This window comes from Scyliorhinus torazame, chromosome 6 (genome assembly GCF_047496885.1).
Source record: "Scyliorhinus torazame isolate Kashiwa2021f chromosome 6, sScyTor2.1, whole genome shotgun sequence".
NCBI lineage: Eukaryota > Metazoa > Chordata > Chondrichthyes > Carcharhiniformes > Scyliorhinidae > Scyliorhinus > Scyliorhinus torazame.
Window position 1 is genome coordinate 323191946 of NC_092712.1, and position 27268 is coordinate 323219213.

A 27268-nucleotide genomic window follows, 5' to 3' on the forward strand; every position below is an offset into this window, starting at 1 on the left:
CCCTTTAATGGATTTGTTGCTTTTCCGAGCACGCGGCTTTTTCCCTAGGTATGGGATCACAATTATGGACACGTGGGTTTTGAAACACAAAACACTGTTTATTCCATGAAATCAACTCAACATCTTAAATAAACATTGGATCTCTTAACACCCCTTACTTCAAAGATAACTCAGGAAATATTGTAACAGTAAATAATTTCTTAAAATGTTCCTTCAAACTTCCAAGAGACTTAACACCTTTAAACAGAATCACATCAGGTTAAAGGATATATGTATTTTCTGTTGAATGGCAGAGACTGTCGCAAACTGGCTTTCTACTTTTAAACTGCTCTCAGCAAAACCAGCCAGGCACTTTTTAGCTGCTCTCAGCAAAACCACACTGCAAAACTTGCAGCTCTCTGGAAACACACAGACACTGCTTTTAAACTGAAACTAAAAACCTGCAAAATGGCTGACCTAAAGCCCAGCCCCACCCACTCTCTGACATCACTGTTTTCTTAAAGGTACATTGCTTACACATCCATTTCTTAAAGGCACTCGTGCAGGACACTATTTAGTTTACATCCAATATCCTTGTGAAAGCGTGGTGCCATAATCAGAGCATTATTAACAATAACCTTTGTTAGAGATTACCATGAATTTCGGAATTCCTCTACTAATTGTTTGCACATATTGGATTCTTAGCTGCTTAATCTCAAACAAGATGATTTTTACCAACAATAAACCATTCTTTGAATTAGATTGTCCATTGTCCAAGTAAACAGGCTGTCCTCACGTGCTTCCAATCTTAACTATCCAATTATAGCCAAGATCCACTTGCAATGGTTTCTCTTCCTGCTCCTGCACATCTGGTGTCGCCAAGGATCTATCCTCTCTATTTCTCATCTTGGATGCTAATGACACCCAGCTGTATCTCCCCACAGTATGTCTCAAGCCCTTCACTGCCTTTCACTTGTCTCATTGCTTCTCTGACTCCAGTACTACATGATCAGAAATATCCTCCAGCTGACTAGGGATAGACCAAATCCATTGGGCAGACTTGTATGGCCCCTCCCACTGGCTTGCTGCATCCGCACCCCTTCGCGATGGGACTGTAAAACCCCACCCGCTGTCTTCCAACCTCAAATTAATGAGGAGCATAGATGAAGTAGATTGTCGACATCTTTTTCCCAAGGTAAAGAAGTCTAGAACTGGAGGGCATAGGTTTAAAGTGAGGTGGGGAGTTACAAAAGAGACCAGAGGGGAAATTTCTTCACACAGAGAGTGGTGAGCATCTGGAATGAGCTGCCAGAGGCAGTGGTGCAGTTTTGTCTTTTGAAATGCAGTTAGACAGTTACATGGGCAGGGTGGGTATAGAGGGATAGGGACCAAATGTGGGCAAGTGGGACTAGCTTAGTGATAGAAACTGGGCAGCATGGACAAGCTGAGCCTATTTCCATACTGTAAACATCTATGACTCTGTGACTCACCAGAACCCTCTCCCTGGCAACTGCCTGCGGCTGAATCAGACTGCTCACAACCTTGGCACATGTTTAAGAATGAGAGAAGCTACCGACCATAGAACTATTCCATCACCATGATTGGGGTGTGTGGGAAACCCTCAAGCTCACTTGGAAATGGGGGAACCCTTTCAAAAAGGTTGCCTGATCTCTGAGGAGGCGGTCGGGCTGGCGAGTTCAGTCCCCCAGTGATGAAAAGATTTCTGTGTGAGCTTGACCGGGGAGGAACACCCCAAGGCCCCGGAAAATGACTCGGGTTGCAATGTAACGGGAAAGTTCCAGGTGTCATAGTGGGTGCGACTTCCCGGGTGCTCCCCGATGGCTGTGCCAATGAGACCACAGCCCTAATTAACGACACTTAGTGCTGAAAATGATCCCTCAGGAGTTTCACGACGGAACTGCGTGTCCCACCAGCTGATTCGCCAGAAACACGTCCGACAGCTACCCGCTAACAAAGGGGAACTGCTCATAAACACTCCCTCCAAACTCACTCCCAGGCAGAACACGACCATGGCACCACGTAGACCTGCTCCACGCTTTGGGTGCACCTACCTGGCCAGGCTGCAAGGAGGCTGGGAAGGTGAGGCAGGACACCCTATCTCCATGAGGGGGCTGGAGGACTTGCCACAGGGCCACCAATGCTGCCTGGGGGGTAGTGGCAGCGGCATGACCAGGAGGACCCGCTGTCCAATGTCAGAATTAGGCCAACAAACTCCAGTGGGCCACAAAAGTAAGTTAACACCGGCCCCCTGGCCTCAATCCTGTCGATCACCCCACCTGATGTCCAGCAATCACCAGCGACACTCTGGCGAGTGCATAGCAGATTTGAAGAGTGCCAAAGGTTATGGGCACAGGAGATGGCAATGGCAATGCGTGGCACCGGGGCCAATGCCTCTCGAGTGGCGACCACAGTGGAAACCCTGTAGCACAAGGTCCATGTTCTGTGTGATGGTGTCCAAGGCGTAGCTCAGTTGGTTTCGACCGTGGCTGAGGGCCTCGACATCATGTCCCAGTCACTGAGGTGGTCGCAAGCGGACATTGCCGGGGCATTGCAGAACCTGGTCCAGTCACTGAGGAGCATCGCTGGGGTAAGCAGAACCCACCAGAGGGGTTGAAGTGAGTACATCACTCAAGGAGGAGAGGGTCATGCCTGGGCACTGCCGGGGAGGGGGTGAGTGAGGTGTTCTTTGGGGGGGGGGGGTGCAGTATTCAGTGGGGTGGCTGGGGTTTGTGTGTGTGTGTGGGGGGGGGGTTGTTCCGTGGGTTGTGATGTTCGGTGTGGGAGAGGTTTTGGTCTCCACAGCCTTCTGCGGCAACAGTTCCACAGATTCACCACCCTCTGGCTGAAGAAATCCCTCCTCATCTCTGTGTTAAAGGATCGTCCCTTTAGTCTGAGATTGTGTTCTCTGCTTCTAGTTATTCCTACAAGCGGAAAAATCCTCTCCACGTCCACTCTATCCCAGGCCTCGCAGTATCCTGTATTTCAATAAGATCCCCCCTCATCTTTCTGAACTCCAACGAGTACAGACCCAGAGTCCTCAACCATTCCTTCAGAGTTTAACATCCAATGGGTGACCAGCTTCCTAATCACAGGATAGACTGTCTCCAAATACCATTGAGAGTTCATTCCATCAGCTGAAGATGTAGAGATGCTCTGAATGCCAGTCATGGCACATGGCAAACACAGACCTGTCCACATCTCTTCTCACCGGCTTCCAGCAACCAACATTGAAGAAAAAGCCTATTTTTGTGCCATGTAGTAGATGTTCACACTTTTGGCAGAGGGATGACTTTTGCAGGACAGGTTGGGGTGTGCCAGTGACCTCAAAGTTGTGACAAACTAAAACGTCTCTCATAACTGGTTTATTCATCATTACAAGCACACTGCAGGTTTTCATCTGAACCCTGTGTATGAACATAGAACATTACAGCGCAGTACAGGCCTTTCAGCCCTCGATGTTGCACCGACCTGTGAAACCACTCTAAAGCCCATCTACACTATTCCCTTATCGTCCATATGTCTATCCAATGACCATTTGAATGCCCTTAGTGTTGGCGAGTCCACTACTGTTGCAGGCAGGGCATTCCACACCCTTACTACTCTCTGAGTAAAGGATCTACCTCTGACATCTGTCTTACATCTATCTTCCCTCAATTTAATTGTGTGTGTGTTAATTCCCGTAACAGCCTCCCTGAACAGGCGCCGGAATGTTGCGACCACTGGCTTTTCACAGTAACTTCATTTGAAGCTTACTTGTGACAATACGCGATTTTCATTTCATTTTTTTTGAAAGCTATGTCCCCTCGTGCTAGACATCACCATCTGAGGAACAAGGCTCTAACTGTCCACCCTATCCAATCCTCTGATCATCTTGTATGCCTCAATTAAGTCACCTCTTAACCTTCATCTCTCTAACGAAAACAGCCTCAAGTCCCTCAGCATTTCCTCATAAGATCTTCCCTCCATACCAGGCAACATTCTGGTAAATCTCCTCTGCACCCTTTCCAATGCTTCCACATCCTTCCTATAATGCGGCGACCAGAATTGCACGCAATACTCCAAATGCGGCCGCACCAGAGTGTAGTACAGCTGCAACATGACCTCATGGCTCCGAAACTCAATCCCTCTACCAATAAAAGCTAACACACCGTACGCCTTCTTAACAACCCTCTCAACCTGGGTGGCAACTTTCAGGGATCTATGTACATGGACACCGAGATCTCTCTCTCATCCACACTGCCAAGAATCTTAACATTAGCCCAGTACTCTGTCTTCCTGGTATTCCTTCCAAAATGAATCACCTCACACTTTTCTGCATTGAACTCCATTTGCCACCTCTCAGCCCAGCGCTGCAGCTTATCTATGTCCCTCTGTAACTTGTAACATCCTTCCGCACTGTCCACAACTCCACTGACTTTAGTGTCATCTGCAAATTTACTCAACCATCCTTCTGCGCCCTCCTCCAGTTCATTTATAAAAAATGATAAACAGCAGTGGCCCCAAAACAGATCCTTGTGGTTCACCACTAGTAACTGGACTCCAGACTGAATATTTCCCATCAACCACCACCCTTTGTCTTCTTCCAGCTAGCCAATTTCCGATCCAAACTGCTAAATCACCCTGAATCCCATGCCTCCATATTTTCTGCAGTAGCCTACCGTGGGGGACCTTATCAAACGCTTTACTGAAATCCATATACACCACATCAACTGCTTTACCCTCATCCACCTGTTTGGTCACCTTCTCAAAGAACTCAATAAGGTTTGTGAGGCACGACCTACCCTTCACAAAACCGTGTTGACTATCTCTAATCAAATTATTCCTTTCCAGATGATTATACATCCCATCTCTTATAAACCTTTCCAAGATTTTGCCCACAATAGAAGTAAGGCTCACTGGTCTATAGTTACCGGGGTTGTCTCTACTCCCCTTCTTGAACAAGGGGACAATATTTGCTATCCTCCAGTCTTCTGGCACTATTCCTGTAGACAAAGATGACTTAAAGATCAAAGCCAAAGGCTCAGCAATCTCCTCCCTAGCTTCCCAGAGAATCCTAGGATAAATCCCGTCTGGCCCAGGGGACTTATCTATTTTCACACTTTCCAGAATTGCGAACACCTCCTCCTTATGAACCTCAAGCCCTTTTAGTCTAGTAGCATGTATCTCAGTATTCTCCTCGACAACATTGTCTTTTTCCTGTGTGAATACTGATGAAAAATATTCATTTAGCACCTCTCCTATCTCCTCCGACTCCAAGCACAACTTCCCACTACTGTCCTTGACTGGCCCTACTCTTACCCTAGTCATTCGTTTATTCCTGACGTATCTATAGAAAACTTTAGGGTTATCCTTGATCCTACCTGCCAAAGACTTCTCATGTCCCCTCCTGGCTCTTCTTCACTCTCCCTTTAGGTCCTTCCTAGCTAACTTGTAACTCTCGCGCGCCCTAACTTAACCTTCATGTCTCATCTTTACATAAGCCTCCTTCTTCCTCTTGACAAGTGTTTCGACTGCTTTAGTAAACCACGGTTCCCTTGCTCAACCACTTCCTCCCTGCCTGACAGGTACATACTTATCAAGGACACGCAGTAGCTGTTCCTTGAACAAGCTCCATATTTCCATTGTGCCCATCCCCTGCAATTTTCCTCTCCATCCGATGCATCCTAAGTCATGCCTCATCGCATCATAATTGCCTTTCCCCCAGATATAACTCTTGCCCTGCGGTATATACCTATCCCTTTCCATCACTAAAGTAAACGTAATCGAATTGTGGTCACTATCACCAAAGTGGTCACTATCACCTACCTCCAAATCTAACACCTGTCCTGGTTCATTACCCAGTACCAAATCCAATATGGCCTCACCTCTCGTTGGCCTATCTATATACTGTGTCAGGAAACCCTCCTGCACACATTGGACAAAAATGGACCCATCTAAAGTACTCAAACTATAGCGTTTCCAGTCAATATTTGGAAAGTTGAATTCCCCCATAACAACTACCCTGTTGCTTTCGCTCCTATCCAGTATGTGAGCTGCAGAGCACAACAAAAAGTCAAAACAACATCTGCCAATTTACCACATATCTTGGTCATAGAGGTTAGAGTTGACGGAAACCCACCCAGAGAATGACTTCTGATTTCTGATCAATTCTGCAAGCATGGTCATTGTTAATAGATGTGGTGGTCCTCATTTTCTGCATTGTTACTGTTACAGACCAGGGTTTAGAGAACCTCAAAGTGTATCATGGAGTTCACCTGACCCACAATTTTTGATAGATTGTGGTATGGGGAGCACACGGCCCACTCTACAGGTGTGGTACCAGCAGAAATGGAAAAGTAATTTTTAAAGCAAAACAATGTTTATTCTATGAACTCAAGTTAACCTTTTTAAAACATAAAGTGAACATCTTAGCAACCAATTCAATTACAACCCCCAAAGAATGCAACACTAAGTAATCCTTAATAAATTCCCAAACAACATCCAGAAGACAAAAGAAACACCTTTTAACAGAAGCACATCAGGTTTAAATTCACTACTGAGAACATTTATAATTCTGAATTCACCAAATGATCAAGAGATAGTCTTTTCATGGCAGAGAGATCAACAGTACACCTGCTTTGTCTGGCTTCAGCTCCAACACTGAAGCGAAACCAAAAACACACAGACACATCCAAGCTTTTCTCAAAGTGAAACTAAAAAGCAGAGCCAGAGCTCAGCTCCACCCACACTCTGACATCACTGCAGTAACATGAGCAGCCAAACATTTCTGAAAGTGACATTCTGATGACATTACATTGCAAGTGTAAAATGCAAATCGCGCCCTCAAGTTAAGAACAAAATCTCTAAATTTTGGTTGGATTTGTTATGCAGTGAGGTATAATGCACATGGACATACAAATCAGGGGTAGGAAGAGGCCCCTCTGCCCCTCAAGCCTGCTCTGCTGTTTAAAAATGTCATGGCTGATCTGATTGCAACTGCAACCTCACATTCTCGGCCAACCCTGATAACCTTTCACCCCCGTGTTTATGAAGAATCAATCTACCGCTGCCTTAAGAATATTCAGACACTCTACTTCCACTGCCTTCTGAGGCAGAGAGTTCTAGAGATCACAACCCTCTGAGAAACAATCTCCTGATCCCCGTCTTATGAAATTCAGAAAAGTATGTGATAGAAATACATTGCCGGCCACTTTTGTTTGAATGTTTTCCCCTCCTCCCATTTATCCTTTCATTCCTGCTGGGTTTCTGCTTCACTCCCTCACTGGTTATTTTGCTCCCACGATGGGAGTGACATTGCACTTCAGGCTGATCCTGCCCACGCCCCATATTCAGCTCATGCACTTTACAGCCACTGGATTGCATTCATATGGGGCCAGAACCTGAGTTGGATTTTCTATTCCTGGTTTACAGGTGCTGAAACCAATTCTTACAACTCGTGGCTATCCTGGCTGAGGTGGTTAACTGTATCCTGGAAAAGAGTCCAACCTGTTCATTTCCTTTCTTCTGACTTGCCAAGGAAAACCACCTCAAGCCTAGAAGGAAGAAGTACCAAAACGAAAGCTGAACTCCAGAAAGACATTAACTAGAAGTCATCCCAGTGCATCAAAGATTTTTATAACTTTATTTTTATTCATATTTTCCTTTGTTTTCCACCACACTTTCCCCTCTGTGTTGTTTGCCTGTGTGTGTGTAGAGAGAGTAGTGGTAGTTAGAAGGGAGGGTTGGGAGCGGGGTTGTAGATGGTCAGTTACATTTTCTGTCTCTTTAATTATAATCCTGTAGACAATAAAAGGTTACTTGTGTTAAAGTTACATACCTGGTGACGGTAGTTTATTGGGGCTCAGCCATGAACTGTAGTTATTTTAAATAAAATCTAATTTTACCTGTGTTGCGACTCCGGGTCAAGTGAGGCTGGAACTGACTGTTCACCAGCCCAGGGGTCCTGACATCTGGCTAGCAATTGTTATGACACCCTGGGCTAGTGTGCGGTCAATTCCAGCCCCATCTGGCACGGAGTCACAACACAATTGAATTAACCAATAATTCTCAGAAAAATACTCCAAATTTTTGGCCCTTAACTGCCCAATAATTACAGTAACCAGGTTTATCAATGTAAACACAATTACTTTTTATTAATAACAAGGGACTATAATGAAATATGCAGCAAATATAACTAGTTAATTGTGATTTATTACCTAGTACTCCACGTTAATTTATCCCGACCCTCTATCTGCATACACAAGACAGACAAACACAGAGAAGAAAAAGGTAAAAGATCAACAGGAAAAGAAAAAAAGTCTTTGTTTCAGATGGAGTTTCCAGCACCGTACCCCTCTCCAAACTCTACTTTCAGTCCGAGGCTTTACTGTAGATTCATTGAGGCCTCTGCAGTTTCAGAAATACTGCACTCACAGCCTTTCTGGAGAAACACAAAGGGGTGGTGCAGACATGATGGGCTGAATGGTCTGCTTCAGCACTGTTGGAATTCTATGATTCTGTGAGAGAGGGAGTCCTTGCCCCTGAGCTTTCAGGGACCAAAGTGAGCTCCTTGGGACTCTGAAAATCATTCCACTGGGATGGGATTCAATCACCACCTGTTACTGGGCAAAGTACGGCCTTTTGGCCAATTCATTGAGCACCAGCCACTCAGTCAAACCAAGAGTCTCTCTCTCTGGTGCTTTTAAAGCCAGAATGTTTTGTTCAAACTATCAGACACAAGCAGAGTTTTCTCTCTGGTTACTTTTAAATTCCTCATTCTCTCGCTGCTTAACTCAAAGACACATGACCATTAATCAGCCATGGATCAAAAATGATAACAGCAAAATAAAAGAAAGTGGGAATAAGGGAATGAACAGGAAGGACCCGTACTCAATAGAACCCAGGATTCTCATTCTGGTCCATTTAATTCAGTCAATCACTGCAGAAACGTACTCAGAACAACTTTCAAACAACTTTCAACAATACATAATTCATAATGCAAGATCAGTACACGTTGCCACACATTTAGACGTTTGTGTGAACTATCAGCAAGCCATTTATAAAGTCAATGCCAAGACCGTCACAAAGCCAATAATATTTTAAGTGGCTTATTTTTTGCATATTTGGAACCAAGGTTTAACTACCTTTCTAGGTCTTTGGTGGCCTGATTTTAAGCAATGCATCAATAATTCTAGCTCACAACCCTTTCACCTGCCTAGTTTTTAGAATCTTCTATTTGAAGGTCATTGTATAAATGTGATTTAAAATTCTGATCTTCTTATTTTTAAAAAAAGAGAATTTACTAGAAAGGTTGCACCAACTGGGAAAAACTATTGTTTGTGTGGAGACTGTGAACCACCCAGGGGACGAGCTGAGGAATCCTGGATATTGATTGGCTGGTTAAATAGAGGCCTATTAGCTTCAGTCAGGCTAGACTGAATCTCCAGCAGGAGCTGGAGCTGAGGCGCGCAGCTAGAACGGGCGAGCAGCATCATGATGTGACTGGGAGGATTCACATCCCTCTGATCGCTAGCTCCCTGTGTGCACATTGCCCAACTGGGGGCAGAGGGGAGGGGAGGGAGGGGGCTGTGGAGGGACTATCCGGACCCTGGGAGCACCTCTCCATCGCCAGCCCACCCCTCAGCATCTTAATCGGTGGGCAAGAGGTCTGAGTGTCTTTTTTTAAACCGTTGAAGGAACTTAAGCCGGTGCTGCAGGAAGGTTTAAACACCACTCCTCCACTGTAAGTAAAAGGCAAACAGCGGGGCTCCTGTGTATGTGAGAGTGAGTGTGTGTCTGTGTTGTGGGATGTGCTACGCAGACATGGATTTGGTGTTGAGGAGGGAAACTAATGTGCTGGACAGCTCCAGTTTTCGGGAATGTTTTGCGGAGCTGTCCTTCTGAAATGTTCTGCTTTGCTGGGTGACAGGGAATCTCCATTCGAGTGTCCAGTTACTCACAAGTTGCACTTAATCGCCACCGATGCAGTTGAAATATTAAAGTGATGCCCCCCTCCCCCAGTTGCTGGGCTTGTCTCTGTGCCTGGGTGCTGGGGAGATATTGCAGTATTGTCAGCACCGTGCTACCTGCAGAGAGGGGCGACCTTTTCGACTCCTTCTGAAGGAGCTATCTTCAGTGAAACTTCTTTATTTCCTGCCCTCTGTTTTGGTTGAAGGAGGATATCATTATTTGCTGACGGATTGCGATGCAGCATTTTACATTCCCGGCTTCCCAGACCCGCCCGGAGCTGGGGTTCTGGATTTATTGAGTCATTTTCAACAACAACAACAAAAAAGTAAAAGTTCGGACAGATCGCTGTGATTCGGAAAGGAATAGATTTCCTCTGGCGCTCCCCCCTCACTCCCCGGAATGGGATGTGGTGATTTGCACTGTCATTGATCTGGGCTCCCTCATTCTCCCCTTTGGAAAGGCTGCTGTGTCAGCCGCTGGAATTGTCAAGCTTCAGTGAATGGGGAGGCTGTATTGGACATTACAGGACTGAAATCTACATGGAATAAACAGGCTGCAATATGTATTCGGCGTCTCTCTGGCAAATTCAAATAAACCTGCTAAAAAATATGTGGGTTATCCACCTGTCAGTGTTAAATTTTTTACATCCAATCTTATGAGTGGGAAATAACTTAATTTTCGAAAATAGTTGGTCTCGTTTTCCTAAATTAAGATTTGTTTTAAATAAGAAAAATATTGCCAAATTGTTGTGCCGTGGACAGAAAACCACAGCTGTCTGCCATGGGTGGTGAAAAAGGCTGGGTAATGACAGTGAAACTATGTTTGATAGCACTGATATTAGCGGTGAAGTACTTTCTCCAGTGCGCAGATTAGAAGTGTGCAGGGTCTGATTCTCAAATCTTAATTGACTGCAGCTTAAAATGGAAAATCAGTCACGCGTATTCTTATTAACGTTATTTAGAAGATCTCATCAAAACAGATTCTCGTCAAATGAGTTATTTACTAAATGTTGAATAACATTGTGTGTGTATGCATGTGTGCATGAATATATGTGTGTGTGCGTGTTTATGCGTGAGTGTATGTGTGTGTGCGTGCGTGTGTGTCTATGAATGTGTGAATATGTGTATGTATGTATGTTTATGTATGAGTGTGGATGTGTGTGAGTGTGGATGTGTGTGAGCGTGTATGTGTGAGTGTGGATGTGTGTGTGTGTAAGTATGTGTGTGAGTATGTATGAGTGTATGTGTGTCTGAGTGTATGTTTGTATGAGTGTTTGTGTGTGAGTGTATGTGTGTGAGTGTGTATGTGTGTGAGTGTATGTGTGTGAGTGTGTGTGAGTGTGGATGTGTGTGAGTGTGTATGTGTGTGAGCATGTATGTGTGTGTGTGTAAGTATGTGTGTGTATGTATGAGTGTATGTGTGTCTGAGTATGTGTATGTGTGTCTGAGTGTATGTTTGTGTGAGTGTATGTGTGTGAGCGTGTGTGTGTGAGTATGTGTGTGTGAGTATGTATGAGTGTATGTGTATCTGTATGAGTGTATGTGAGTGTTTATGTGTGTGTGAGTGTGTGAGTATTCCATTTTTTATGGTCTTAGAACCATGAAGCACTCACTGTTTGCTATGTCAGCTGGAAGCAAATGATTGTGACCACAAGAAGGTTCTGCTGCAAAGATTCTTTGTATTTTCTGTGTCATCTTTTTTCACGATAAACGTTAGTTTAATTGTAATTTTATGCGTTTTGCTTTTTAGAAATTCTGTTTCTGTACAAGTATCGTCACTGCTATTTTCCCTACTATGGCTTTGTAGGTAATGCATCTGTTAGGCAAAAACCAGCAAAGGAGTGAATCCAGCAGTAAGGTGATGCAATATGCTCATGTCCACCTTCAGTTTTATTCTGAATGGCTGATAATACTGCACTCTATAAGATTTTTTGGTCTTTATGAAATATTGTAGGAAAAGTAAAATAAAGGAATTTCTGTTTCTCAAAATTGAGCTCCAAGGTTAAGTTGTTCTCTTGTGCGACACCAAGCATATTGAATGTATGATTGGTGCATGCAAATAATTCAAATTCTACTTTTTCATAGAGATGCCCGCCAGGAAAAAATATATGAAAGTATGATAGAGTACAATATGCGGCTTGATAATCACAGGTTTTGGAGTAGTGAGCACCAGTTTATAATATGAATTCCTCCTCTTTCACTATGCAGTCATCTGTTGAGACAGCTAATCAGCCATATGTCACATTGCTTGTCTCTCACTGTGCATATCGGCTGTCCACTCCGAGCTTGGTGGAACATCATTATCCAGTGGAAAAATAAGACAGTAAATGCTGGAAATACTCAGCAGATCAGGCGGCCTCCACGGAGAGAGGAACAGGGTTAATGTTTCAGATTGATGACTTTTCATGATCACCATCTAGTGGTTTGCCTGTGAACTGGTAAAATAAATAGCAAAGCTCAATTGATGGAATTGTTGGCTTCCACCAGCATTCATCAGTACGGGAGAGCTTCAATTATCTGTGAGTTAATCTGATGTGCTACACTATTGGATCACTTTTGAGTACTCGCTCTCATCAACTGTAAATAGCTGTGGTACGATTGGTCCTATTAATCTTTGACTAAGTACATGGTGCAATCAGGTACCAACAATGAAGATTGGACAGGGATGACCTAGATCTTACTTTCAATACATAATGGGCAACTGAATTAAATTTTCAGACCAAGTCTATCTCACCCATTCTCACCCAACATCAAAAAGCAACGATGAACAAACGATAACACACACCAAGAGTGTGTAAGCTGGAAGGAGATTGTGATCGAGCTGATTGTACCTGTAGTTATTTTCAGTTTAGATTCATAATCGACAATGGAACTAGTGTCTCTCATTTTCCTGAAAATAACCACAGGTACAATTAGCTCAACCACAATGGGTGAAACAGGCTTGGTCTGAAAGTTTAATTAAGTTGCCCATTGGGTACTGAAAATAAGATCTCGATCCACCAAGCATTCATACGGCTTAAAGACCCCATAGACTATAACTAATTTGTTTAAATACCTGGACAGCAAGACCAATCTCCTCCCATCAGATCCGTATCTTGCAGTCATTATTTTTAAGTATTGTCAGCATGTCTTGTGTATATCATATGCATGGAGCACCATAATTGGAGAGAAATGGTTATTGATCCACAATATTCCCTGATCTTACCTATTTACAATCTGATTTTGATTATACGCTGAACTGGAAAGTAAAATAATGGGGCGGTTTAGAAGTTTAGATCATGGACAACTTACCAGTTCTCGCGTTATGGTGTGAGTAATTGTTGATACTGCATTTCAGTGAAATATTGGCGGTTTCAAGCTTTGGACTGAAGACTGCTCAGAATCAATGTGCTCCCCACTGATTATGCAAGCGAAACTGCCGTGTTGCGTGCTGCTCGCAGGATGATACTAGGGGCTGGTTTAGCACAGTGGGCTAAATAGCTGGCTTGTAATGCAGAACAATGCCAGCAGCGCAGGTTCAATTCCCATACCGGCCTCCCCGAACAGGCGCCGGAATGTGGCGACTAGGGGCTTTTCACAGTAACTTCATTGAAGCCTACTTGTGACAATAAGCGATGATTATTATTATTATTATGACACTGAGAAGCAGGATGAGATGACTAGAAACTTTCAAAATGTTGTGATTTTCTTATGAATACAGAGAAAAACCAATTAGAATAACTGACTTTATGGCTTTGATTCTAATTACGTATTTCATTTTGTGCATTATTGCACAAGCCCATAATTTGTTGAAATCTCATCACCCATAAAAGGAAATAATTTAGCCTTGGAAAATATAACATGAACAGTTTCCTATTATTTCCATGTATGCTGAAACGTTAAGGTGTGCTATCTAATACTGCATAAAAGGTGACCATATTGGAGTCCCAACCTGGGATTCTAAACTACATGTAGCATTTTGGCATTTGACAAAATTATTCTGAGATATAGGAACATAAGACTTAGGAGCCAGTGTAGGCCACTTGGCCTTTCGAGCCTGCTCTGCCATTCAATAATATCAGGGCTGATATGGTTGTGGTCTCTATTCTGCTTTTCTGTCTACTCCACATAACCCTTGATTCCATTGTCCATCAAAAATCTGTCTCACTCAGCCTTGAATACATTGCACGACCCAACCGCTGTCTCGGATACAGAATTCAGGAGACAAGTGGATAAGTCATAGAATCATAGAATTAACAGTACAGAAGGAGGCCATTCAGCCCATCGAGTCTGCACCGGCTCTTGGAACGAACACCCTACACAAGCCCACACCTCTACCCTATCCCCATAACCCAGTAACCCCACCCAACACTAAGGGCAATTTTGGACACTAAGGGCAATTTAGCACGGCCAATCCACCTAACCTGCACATCTTTGTGGGAGGAAACTGGAGCACCCGGAGGAAACCCACTCACACACGGTGAGATCCTGCAGGCTCCGCACAGACAGTGACCCAAGCCAGGAATCGAACCTGGGACCCTGGAGCTGTGAAGCAATTGTGCTAACCACTGTGCAACTGTGCTGCCCTAAATCTGGATGACAAAACTGTGCTTGATCCATACATTAATGCAGTCTTAGAATATAAATAACTGGCAATTTGGCATATCCCAACTATTTGGAATGTTATTAAACTTTACGCTGCTCAATTTGTCATGGATCACTTTAATATTATTCCACTTTCTCGCAGCTTCACTAGTTTAACTACCTGTTCTTTAGAGGCTGCTGCAATCTATGAATAATCTCCGATCCATTTGGAAAGTCCGTCTTTGAAGACACATTTCACAGGTTCAAACTAATATTTTAAGATTCAAATTTCTTTCATTTGCGATCACATTGTTTAATATTCAGTGTTTGCAGCTATTAATCTGGAATACTTTAGTCTGTGGGGCTGTGTGTGTGTGTGTGTGTGTGTTGGGGGGAGGGATGGCTAAGATTTGAGTAAATGCATTTATTTGACAGCAGTCTTGTTCATTTCAAATTTACTCCATGCAAATCTTATTGACGTAGTTGATGTATTTCAAGTAAGTCTGGCAAGACATTCGTAACCATTGTTCTGCCATATCCATCGCCTTTGGTAAAGAAACACTGATATAATTCTTCTGCTTTGAGAAAAAACGTTAACGGTATCCATGCTGTCTCAGGACTTTCGTACATTTGTCAGTGAAATGTACATCTCTCACCACCTTATGGCAGTTTTGAGTTATTGCAGAAAGCAGAGCTGAGAAGCTGATGACTCCATAGTTATTGGAGATTTATACTGCTGTGTTTTTTTGATGGATCACTGGAAACGTAGTATTTACTCTGCGACTTAGTCCACAAACAAATAATCAGAGCTTTATGCCCCGTGTTCTTGTTTGAAAAGTGTACTTGGAGGATAAAATTTACCAATGCTCCCCCCTCCCCCACTGTGCGAGATGGATGGATATTCAAATCAGAACTTAAATTTGAGGAAACGCATATAAATAACCCGACATATCTTGTGAGCGTCTTAAATGTGGCAACATTTCATTTTCAGCATCATATCACAATTGATTTTTGTGATGTATTGATTTTGCTGAGAAATGTGAAACACCAGCTGGTTCAATGTTTTGAGCGACGCATTGTGTGCTATATGTAAGGGGGAAAGACAAAAAAATATAAAATGTGTTGCTGGTGTAATGTAGCTTGTTTAAAAGTAACTTAAATAATGCATTTGCATTTCTACAAACAGTGGCAAATTCATTCCCAAACAATTCAAGGCAGGTTTCTTCCTTCCTTATTTCCAAGTAGACTGTTTTCAATAAATAACATATTCAGAATGCGATGCTGCCCACAGCAGGTTTTGTGTCGATTGCTCAGCCACCACATCACAGTTTCAGCAACAGAAAATCCTGACCGACATTTCCTCAGCTCAGGCGGGATAATCACACCTTCTGAGTTTAGAAAAACAGCCCGACCTGTCTTCAGGGTGAAGGTTAAACCCCTTGATGGGATCCAACAGTGGAATTGTGTTAGGGGATCTGTAAAAGTTCCTTTCAATCTCTCAGTTTGTGTTGTAGTCACTGTGATGTGGATTTGTAGCAGCTAAAACAGTCATGTGCATTATCTCGTCAGAATGTTATTTTCCTATAAATTCCCTGTCTCGAAGCAGAACATTTTGGTGATCATAGAATTCCCATAGTGCAGAAGGAGGCCATTTAGCCCATCAAGTCTGCACCGACCCTATGAAAGAGCACCCTACCTAGGCCCCTCCCTCACCCTGTAACCCCACCTAACCGTTGGACACCAAGGGGCAATTTAGCATGGCCAATCCACCTAACCTGCACATCTTTGGACTGTGGGGGGAAACCGGAGCACCTGGAGGAAACCCACGCTGACACGAGGAGAACGCGCACACTCCACACCAGACAGCCACCCAAGGCGGGAATTGAACCCGGGTCCCTGGAGCTGTGAGGCAACAGTGCTAACCACTGTGCCACCATGCTGCCCATGAAGACGCTAGAAGGCTGCAAATGACGTTCGCTGATCCACCTCTGTCATCGAAATACACCCGAATAAGTTGTGCATCATCCTGATGTGGAAACATCACTCTTCCTTTGCTGGGTTATTTCCCAACGGCGCTGTATGTGGACCCTGGCCACACAGACTGTAGCGGGTTAACAAAGTGGCTCGTCATCACCTTCTCAAGGCAGATTGAGAGGGTTAAAAAATGCTGGCCTTGCCTCTGACACCAAAATCCCCTGAACAAATAGTTTTTTAAAACTGGTCCTGAAGTGGTACTCAGTAACAAGTTGCTCTGGGGACTCGGGATTGAATCCCACCACAGTAGATGGTGCAATTTGAATTCAACAAAAATAATGGAATTAAAAGTCTACTGATCACCATGAAATAATTGCCGATTGTGGTAAAAACTCCGTCTGGTTCACTAATATCCTTTCGGGAAGGAAATCTGCCGTCCTTACCCCGTCTGGCCTACATGTGACTCCAGACCCACAGCAACCTGGTTGACTCTCAGCTGTCCCACGAAATGGACGAACAAGCCACTCAGTTCAAAGGGTAATCAATTCAGAATGGGCAACAAACGCCATCCCAGCCAGTAACATCCCCTAAATGTGTAAACTAGAGATTGAGTTGCTTTCAGTTGGCAATCTCAATGCCGAAAACATCACGATTCATGTATCAGTCACTCCTCAGATTCGGGAATACATTTGCAGAAGATTTGTTTCCTGTACCAATTGACTTGTCAATTTTATCACATTTGAAAGAGGAAATAAAATCAGCAACCAAGAAAAAAACAAACAAATTTAAACTGATGTGCTTTTCTCTGACTCATGTTCTGTACGAGTGAATGTATTTTCCCAATGATGCACTGACTGACTCCGCATAGACATTTATGCAGCTAGTTGCTGATTGGTTCTTTAACTGACTTAGCTTTCCTCAGTGTGGGAAATGTAATATTTTGGTCTGGTTTAACAATCACTGCGCAATAGCGGAATTCAGAAGTTTGACAAGTGAGGAACTATCTGGCCAAATCTGTACGGTACCCTGCATTGATTATTCCAGCTTGTCTTAATGTTTGAATAAATGGATGTCACGCAATTTACTCAAATATTTATGTAACTTTTTTTTGCCTTGACAAGTATAATGTTGCATCTCAAATTTTGTTGATGCAAATAAATGAACAGAATGGTGTGATGTAATGTGGATTGGGAGATCTGAAGGTAATGTGGATTGTGGGGGGTGGGGGTGATGACAGTGTGAATTGGGGGGGTCTGATAGTAATGTGGATTGTGGAGAGGGGTGATGAAAATGTGGATTGGGAGGTGATGATGTGGATTGGGGGGAGGAGCAGCAGCGGGGAGAGGGGAGCAGCAGCGGGGGGACAGGAACAGCAGCGGGGGGAGAGGAGCAGCAGCGGGGAGAGAGGAGCAGCAGCGGGGGGAGAGGAGCAGCAGCGGGGGGAGAGGAGCAGCAGCGAGGGGAGAGGAGCAGCAGCGAGGGGAGAGGAGCAGCAGTGGGGTGAGAGGAGCAGCAGCGGGGGGAGAGGAGCAGCAGCGGGGAAGAGGAGCAGCAGCGGGGTGAGGGGAGCAGCAGCGGGGTGAGAGGAGCAGCAGCGGGGGGGAGAGGAGTAGCAGCGGGGGGAGAGGAGCAGCAGCGAGGGGAGAGGAGCAGCAGCGAGGGGAGAGGAGCAGCAGCGGGGAGAGAGGAGCAGCAGCGGGGAGAGAGGAGCAGCAGTGGGGTGAGAGGAGCAGCAGCGGGGGGAGAGGAGCAGCAGCGGGGAAGAGGAGCAGCAGCGGGGTGAGGGGAGCAGCAGCGGGGTGAGAGGAGCAGCAGCGGGGGGGAGAGGAGTAGCAGCGGGGGGAGAGGAGCAGCAGCGAGGGGAGAGGAGCAGCAGCGAGGGGAGAGGAGCAGCAGCGGGGAGAGAGGAGCAGCAGTGGGGTGAGAGGAGCAGCAGCGGGGAGAGGAGCAGCAGCGGGGAAGAGGAGCAGCAGCGGGGTGAGGGGAGCAGCAGCGGGGGGAGAGGAGCAGCAGCGGGGGGGAGAGGAGTAGCAGCGGGGGGGAGAGGGGAGCAGCAGCGGGGAGAGAGGAGCAGAAGCGGGAGAGAGGAGCAGCAGCGGGGAGAGAGGAGCAGCAGCGGGGGAGAGGAGCAGCAGCGGGGGGAGAGGAGCAGCAGCGGGGAGAGAGGAGCAGCAGTGGGGGGAGAGGAGCAGCAGTGGGCTGAGACTACAAGGCACGCGAGAGAGGGGAAATTATATCACTCTTTAAAAGTGACGTCATTGACAGACAGGCAGATGGTTGGAGGATGTTAAATCTGTTCGTCCCCATCCTGCAGCAAAGCCTGGTCTCCAGTGGTCACGGATTTCCCTGCCTGCCCAGGACCTCGCTCCACTGGAACCATGGGGTGTTTCGTGTGTAACGACCACCCCACATTAAAATAATCTCAGCACAGGCACATTCCAACCCAGCCCCACCCACGCACCCCAATGAATTTATGGAGCTGGAATGTCAGCAATAGCCCTGAATGCTGCACCACCATCATCGCCTGGGAACTCTGCCACAACAGGCATCTCCACCCTGAGCAAAGCATGACTGGCAGAAGATGGCCAGTTTAAAGAACAAGGTGGTGGATACACCTTCTTCTGGAAAGGGAATCGAGAAGAAGAACGTTGTCTCTACGGGACTGGCTTCACTGTAAAAAAGAAATTGGTCGGACGTCTGAACGGGCCCCCATGCGGGGTGAGCGAACACCTCAGAACCCTATTGCTCAACCTGCCCCAGACGCATCACATCACGGCCGTCAGCGCCTAGGGTCCAATCCTTGATGCAACAGACGAGACAAAAGAGGTGTTCTACTCTCGCCTTGGCCAATCGCTGTCCCGCATCCCAAAGGGAGCCAAGCTGATTCTCCTCGACGACTTCAATGCGTGAGTCAGGAAGGAGGGGTGCAAGCTTTTGGAAAGGCGTGCTTGGCAGTGAAGGCTTGGGGAAAACAAACACCAAAGGAGTCAAAGTCATCTTCGACCCTGACATGATAAATGAGACAATTTCAGCCTCAGTGCAGTGTTGATATTGCATGTAAAATGCTAATGTAGATCAGAATTTCAATCTATTCAACAGTGAAGTACTGAAATTAACAGCCAAAATTCTCCCATTTTTCATGTCAGCGCATCCCGCTGCCGTGTATTCAATGGGAAATCCCATTGCCGGCGGCGGAGCCAGAAGATCCGACCACTGGCGAATGGCATTGCATGTTCCATCACTGAGAAACATGTGGTGAGAGGCTAGAGAATCCCGCCCATAGATCCACACCTTGCACTCAGGATGTTATCTGCATTCTTGGTGCCATTGCAATCCTCTTTAATATACTCTGGGCTGGATTCTTCTGCCCCACCCGCCACAAGATCGCCACGGGCGGGACGCAGACCATGTAAAGGTCCATTGACTTCGGACGGGAATTTCCATTCACTGGGCGAACGTGGCCAGAGAATCCCGCCCTCCATTTCCCTGATTTCTACAAAAATAATCCATTGTTGCATTTGGTGACTGAATTATATGTCAAGAGTAACAATCAACACATTTAACCAAATATGATAAATCTTTGGAATAAAAGTTTAAATCCCAAAGACTATTTCAAGGTAAACCATGATTCTTCACAAAAAGAGAATTCATTTTGAAGTTTTATTGAGTTCAAGGAAGGACAATTCAATAATAAAAATGCACAGTGACGGAACTCAGGAAGATCTTTCCACACAAAAGAATGACTAACATGTGATCTGGGTCTGTGGGGTGAATATGTGAGAAAAACACTTCTGGCTTGATTCTATGATAGAGAGCTTTCTAAATGGGCGAGCTTAATGAATTGAATGGCTTTCCTCACCTGTGTATTATTTGGCCCTGAATACAAACACCAAATGCAATTGTCACCTTCAACATTTATTCATTAATTTACACTGAACAAATTATATTTTTTTGCTTTGAAATATTTTGAATGATTTATTTTTAACTTAAAACTGTCAGGGACCATGACTTATGGTTTAATATTGGTGTAACTTGGTTGTGTCATCATGGATTATTTATAGATTAAATAGTCAGGGTGAAACCAACCCCAAATCGTTTTCATCAGTGTGTTTTATTTAATCGAATTCTGAAAACTGACTCATGATATTATTCAGAATTGCATGAAAGTAATCAGTTACTCCTGAAAATATTGTTCATCCTGATTGGAGGACATTCATTTCATGAGTTAAAGAGCCAATTTCGAAGTTTTTTGACCTGATTTAATTATGTTCTTTAGATATTGAGGGAACTAGACTGAGGCATTTACATTCGGAATCAAATAATTGAAGATAATTGGCTATATTATCGGAATCATAACCAAGTATTGTTTTCAGTTTGTGGTGGAGTCATTACTGTCATGCTATTTATTTTCCAACGCAAAGTAACATTTTGAAATTTGTAGATGGTACAAAGCTTGGAAGTGTCAAAAAGAGTATGGATGATATCAATGCTGCAGAGGACATAGGCTAGCAGAATGGGCAGACAAGTGGCAGATGGAGTTTAATGCAGAGAACAAAGAACAATACAGCACAGGAACAGGCCCTTCGGCCCTCCAAGCCTGTACCGGTCATGATACCACCCTTGGCCAAAACCCTCAGCACTTCCTTGTGCCGTATCCCTCTATTCCCATCCTATCCATGTGTTTGTCGAGATGCCTTTTGAACGCCGTTTATGCATTTTGGCAGAAGGTTGAGGGAGAGGCATTACTGTCCTAATGGCACAATTCTAAAGTGCTCCGGGACAGAGGCACCTGTCGGTCTATGTGTGGGTGCTTAGGCCACAACTATACCATTGCATAAATTGTAAAGTTGCCACAGTCCCAGATGAACATAGGCTGCTTTCCCCTTTGAGGGTGAGAGCTGACTGTTGGTGATTTAACCTGAGGGTCAGCACACCTCAGGCGAGGGGTAAGGTTGAGAAGGCGGGGCCTTCATGAATAATTCTGCATGCCATTCCGCTCACAACGCTTTCAGAAGCATGAAAGGGTCCTTGAGATGATGCAGAAGAAATTTACCAGAGAGGTTTCCGGGATGAAAGATTTTAGCTTTATGGATAGGCTGAAGGAGCTAATTGAGGAGAGATTTGATAGAAATGTGCAAGACGGTGGGAAGTTTAGAGAAAGTGGGCAAAGCTGATTGTACAGGGAGTAGGGGACAGAAATTTAAGGTTTTGTGCAACAGGTGGAGTGGAGGAATGGGAGGAAAAACCGGAAGGATGGTAGAAATTGAGATGAAGAATGATTTCAAAGGAGATTAGATGGACTGTTCACATTTACAGGGGTTACGGGGTACGAGGTAGAGCGAGGAAATGGAAGTGATGAGCCAAATGGACTCCAGTGCCTCGCAAAGGCCTTCGACTCTGTCAACCGTGAGGGATTGTGGAGCATCCTCCTCAAATTCGGCTGCCCGCAGAAATTCATCACCATTCTCCTCCGTCTGCTCCACGATGACATGCAAGCCGTGATCCTCACCAACGGAACCACCACAGACACAATACGTGTGCAAACTGGGGTCAAACAGGGCTGTGTCATCGCACTCTTCTCCATCTTCCTCGCAGCAACACTCCACCCTGTCACCATAACGCTCCCGCTGGAGTTAAGCTAACCTACCGGACAAGCGGGAAGCTGGTCAACCTCCAGGCCAGAACCAAGACCGTCCCAACCTCTGTCATCGAGCTGCAGTACGCAGGCGACCCTGTGTGTGCGCACATTCAGAGGCTGAGCTACAAACCAATATCAACACATTCGCCGAGGGATATGAGAGAATGGGTCGCAGACTAAACATCCAGAAACAAAGGTTCGCTACCATTCTGCTCCATCAAGATCCACGGTGAACCCCTGGACAATGTGAATCATTTCCCAAACCTCGGGATCCTTCTCAGTGTGAACAGACATTGACGACAAAATCCAACCTCGACTCCAATGCGCCAGCGCAGTCTTCAGATGTCTGGGGAACAGAGTGTTCGAAGACTGAAACCTCAAACCCAGCACCAAGCTAATGGTGTACAGAGCAGCCATGGCCCCCGTCCTCCTGTATGCATCAGAAACATGGACAATGTACAGCAGACACCTCAAATCCTTGGAGAGATATCACCAACGTTGCCTCTGCAAAATCCTGCAAATCCACTGGATTCTCCCAGGCCAATATCCCCAGTATCGAGGCACTGGCCATGCTCGACCAGCTGCGATGGGCAGACCACATTGTCCACATGCCACACACAAGACTCTCAAAACAAGTGCTCTCCTCTGAGCTCCGCAATGGCAGCGATCACTCGGAGGGCAGAGGAAACGCTACAAGGACACTCTGAAAGCCTCTCTGAATAAATGCAACATCCCCACCAACATGTGGGAATCGCTTGTCTTAGAACGCACAAACTGGAGAAAAGGCATCCACGAAGGTGCCAATCACCTCGAGCGTCGTAGAGTGGAGCACGCGGAGGCCAAGGGTAGACAGCGGAAGGAGAGCCCAGAATCCAGAGCGTTCCACCCACCCACCTCATCAAACACCAGCTGCCTAACCTGTGGCAGAGTCTGCGGATCCTGGATCCATAGAACCCACCTCCCCAGAGTGGAGCAAGTCGCCCTTGACCCTGAGGGACTGCCCAGGAAGAGAAAAGAAGAGTTCCGCCGTGACTCCGCGATAATGCAATGTTTTATTTTCAACGCCAGTTTTATGTTAGTCTTTTTCTGGCTGAGACCAAGTGTAGTGTCTGCTCTGCCTTTTGGCTCTGATCTGGTGTGGCTCGCTTGTGGGGACCATGAATTGGATTCAATTTGAATTTGAATTGTTTTTTAGCACAGGCAAGGAGCTGGATTAGGGGTTCGCCCCTGTCCACAATCTGACCTCTGGCTTGGTAACTCTGAAAAAGTAATAGGGGAATAGATATACATTATACAGATTATATAGATATACATTATAGATATACATTAATCTGTGGATATCTTAATTTATGACCTCATTTGACTAACTGAGGATTTAAAATGTAGTCAGAGGATTATAGTTATTTGAGCGAGGCCTTTGTGTTATATTTAAATACCAAATGTCATTCCACGCAGACAAGGTGGCTTCATTATAGAAAGCTCTCCACCACCAATCATAATTGAGTTATTTGCTGAGTAATTGTCAGAAGTAATTCCTGTTCAAAGTGTCACTGAATCAAGGCCCAGTCTCAGGTTAATTAAGCAGATGCTTAATTTCTGCAATTCTCTTTCGTGGTGAAGAAAAATGCTTTGACAATTCTCAGGAGCAATTACTGATTAAGATATTTCACTGCAGTCCTTCACTGCCACCGAGTTATCTGCATAATGGTGGCAAAACCCCTTGAATAACAATAAAAATGATGCAGCCACACTTCTGCTTGCAAACTGGGTGCAGATTGTGCAATCGGAATTCACCACTCCCCACCCCAGATCCCTCATGACAAAACTCAGATACCTCATTACAAAACTCTACAGCTCTCCAATCCCATTTAAAGTCACATTGCCTCAAAAACCTGTTGCCACTTTTAAATCACTGCTGAACACTGAAAAGCTATTCATCAAGTTTGGCATTTACACACCCTTCAATGTCCAGAGGACATTTTTTAGAAAGATTACTTTCAGCTGTATTTTATTTGTCTAGAAAATTGAACTTGCCCGCACAGAAATCTCGCTGCAGCTGCTCTTGTCCACTCTGCGGTCGCCTGGTTTAGCTGCCAGCTTTTGTTTAAAATGCATTGATCGTGGGCGGAGGCCGATAGTGGGCAGGAAAAGCACCGTTGTTGGCGGTTTCTTCACCCTATAGTGAGGGGCGTAGGAACAAAAACTCACAGGGCGAGTCCCACAATGCAGTGCTGGCTGGGCGGCCTCTGATTCACCTGCCCCGCCAGCAACTTAGCCCCCCGAAGATCAGGGGGCCATTTTTAAAGGCCGCCCCAGGGCAAAAAGGTTCACCTGGAATTTCCCCCCTCGGCACTAGCCCCAGCATTGTCCAGGCACTGTCCGGGGGCAGTGCCCGGGAATGACCCGCTCCCTCCTGAGCGATACCTTTGGGAGGTCTACTTGCCAGGTGCCTGGGAGGCTTGTCACGAGTCACGCTGGTCTGCCCCACCTCAATGTCAATGGATTTTCTGCTGGGGGGAGGGATAATACAGGTGTAGAGTTCTGATAATCAGATTTTAATGCCGGAAATATGTTCAGATGTAGGGGAAATGTGGCCTGTTGCCCCACAGTGTTCGCATAAGCCATGGACTGATTTGTATATTATTTTTAAACATTTATTTGGACTTTTGTGTGTGTGTGTGAATGTGCAATAAATTTACTTTCTTCAGCCCAAGAGAGCCTGCTTATGAAAAATAAATGCATTTGGATCGGGGAAAGGTATCCACGGGAAATTGATTTTAAAGCTTTATTGCGAAGAGGTTGGGAAAAATGGGATCTCAGCTTATTGCTGTTCACATGGTCGTATCACGCCACGAAGCTCAACCACTCCTTGAGCTGCTCTTGGAAGTTTCTGAAGATGAGATTTGCAGGACGAGAATCCCAGGCACTGACGAGCTCATGCCCGAATTGACAGGCCGGGCATCCACACCATATTGAGGCAGTCACAACTGAGCTGGACTGCTCATGCAACCAGATACCTGACACTTGCTGATCAAAGAAAATCTTTGATGGAGACCAGGAGTCCAGGGTGTGCCCACGTGTTAGTTAAAGAAAGCGCTACAAGGACACTTTGAAAGCTTCACTTAGGTGTTTTGATATTGATATTGAATCCTGGGAGAAGTTTGCCCTGCTCCTGGCACACCAAATATCCGCACGCTCTCCTTCAATTGTGAGTGCATATCGGAGACAGAGGGAAAAGGCAGAGAAAATGCAAGGAGGGGAAATCCAGAGTCAGCAACTTTTCCAAGATGCAATTGTCTGTGGGATCCTGTCCTATTTGCAACAGAACCTTCCAGGGACTGATTGGCCTCTGCAGTCACCTACATACCCATCAGAACCCTACCAAACACACGGAGGATGAACATGTCCACCTTCACCTTAAGGCACAAACAAAACTGATTCTGTCCTCTGCCACTGAGATCAATTATGTTCATAGTATCCCTGCAGTGCACAAGGAGGCAATTCTGCCCATTGAATCTGTACCGACCCTCCAAAAGAGCAGCCGACCTGGGCCCAAGCCCCTGTCCTATCCCCGTAACCCCACCAAACCTTTTGGACATTCAGGAGTAATTTAGCATGGCCAATCCACCTCACCTAACCTGCACATCTTTGGACTGTGGGAGGAAACCGGAGCACCCGGATGAAACCCACGCAGACACGGGGAGAAAGTGCAAAATCCACACAGACTGTGACCTAAGGCCGGAATTGAACCCAGGTCCTGGTGCTGTGAGGCAGCAGTGCTAACCACTGTGCTACCATGCTGCGCTTCATGACTGAGGTACTAGAGTGAACAACACAGAAGAAATAGGAAATATTGTTTACAATTATAAAATTGCCTTTTAATATGACTATTTTTGTTTCATATTGGTTGCCATGTAGTCTAGTGAAGACTATTAATTTAAATCTGCACAAGCTCTAAGGCTATTGTTTGATGAAAGCCATTAATTTATTGGTCGGATTTTCCTGCTGTCACACTAAACCCACATCCAGCTAGATTCCTTATACTCCTCACAAGCTGAATCTAATCTTCCTCATTGTATTTCTTATTCAAGATGTTATTGTGTTTACAAAGTTTGGCAGCTACAAGTGTTCTTGAGGAAACGTGATTTGCATAAATGGTTCAAGACAATAACACTGACATGCAGCATCTAATGTTGGTCACCACAACCAAAAAGAAAAATGCTAATTTGAATCCCGCAATGCATTCAGCAGTGATTCTGAATTACTTAGCAATCAAGAGCTTGGCGAATGAAGATTGCTCTTTGACAAGCGCAATGAAGTGCTCCTGTGTCTTTACAATTCTGATATAAATTAACAAGTGCGAAAGTGAGAAAATTCCTCAGGTTGAACCAGAAACAAGAAATCAAAAAGCACATGGGATGTCCGTAAGATAGCACCATACCCCGACTCTTGTAAATGTCTGAAATAAAATGGTTGACAAGGTGGTAAGCATGCATAATATATTAATTGTTCTGAGTCAAATAGCCAAATTGCTAAATGTAGAGAAAGTGGCTGGGTATATCTGAAGCACAGGTCTGGAATATTCATTATATATAGATTGCTGCTATATATACAAATAGATTTTCAGATTCCAGCTAAACCATAGATTAACAGACCAAATAGATTTAAATTGAAATAATTGGGCTAAATATTATTGTTCATCTTATGTTTTTCTTCAAAATATAGAATAATCTGACTAAGGTTTTGAAGCATTTGTTTTGGACATCAAATATATTTACATTTCCCAGAAGCAATGACAACAGTTCAGCAATTCCTTTTTACATTCAGGTACTTGGATTTATGTGAAAGATTCTATTTCTTATGATTTTATTCAGCAGCAGCTTTTGGGCTTGTACACATTGTTCTTTATGTGACTTGGAGAAGGATTGCTGTGGAGTTACAATATACATTGAAATAAATGTAACAAACAAAAGCACAATAAATCTACCTGAAACAGATATACTTGTACTGAGGACAAAGAACATTCCAGCACAGAAACAGACCCTTCGGCGCATCAAGCCTGCACCGATCCAGATTCCTTATTTAGACCTATTACTTATTGCCCAAACAATCTGTATCCCTCCATTCACCACCCGTAACAAGATGC

General features: G+C 44.9%; 1 protein-coding gene across 1 annotated transcript in view; it reads left to right on the forward strand.

Moving 5' to 3' along the window:
• The first annotated feature begins 9434 nt into the window (after nucleotides 1-9434).
• LOC140425880 (cadherin-18-like) overlaps nucleotides 9435-27268 on the forward strand; it is a 1051878-nt gene continuing 1034044 nt past the window's right edge. Inside the window, exon 1 of the mRNA XM_072510257.1 lies at nucleotides 9435-9721. The gene's annotated coding sequence lies outside the window, so the exon portion shown is untranslated. The remainder of the gene's footprint in view (nucleotides 9722-27268) is intronic.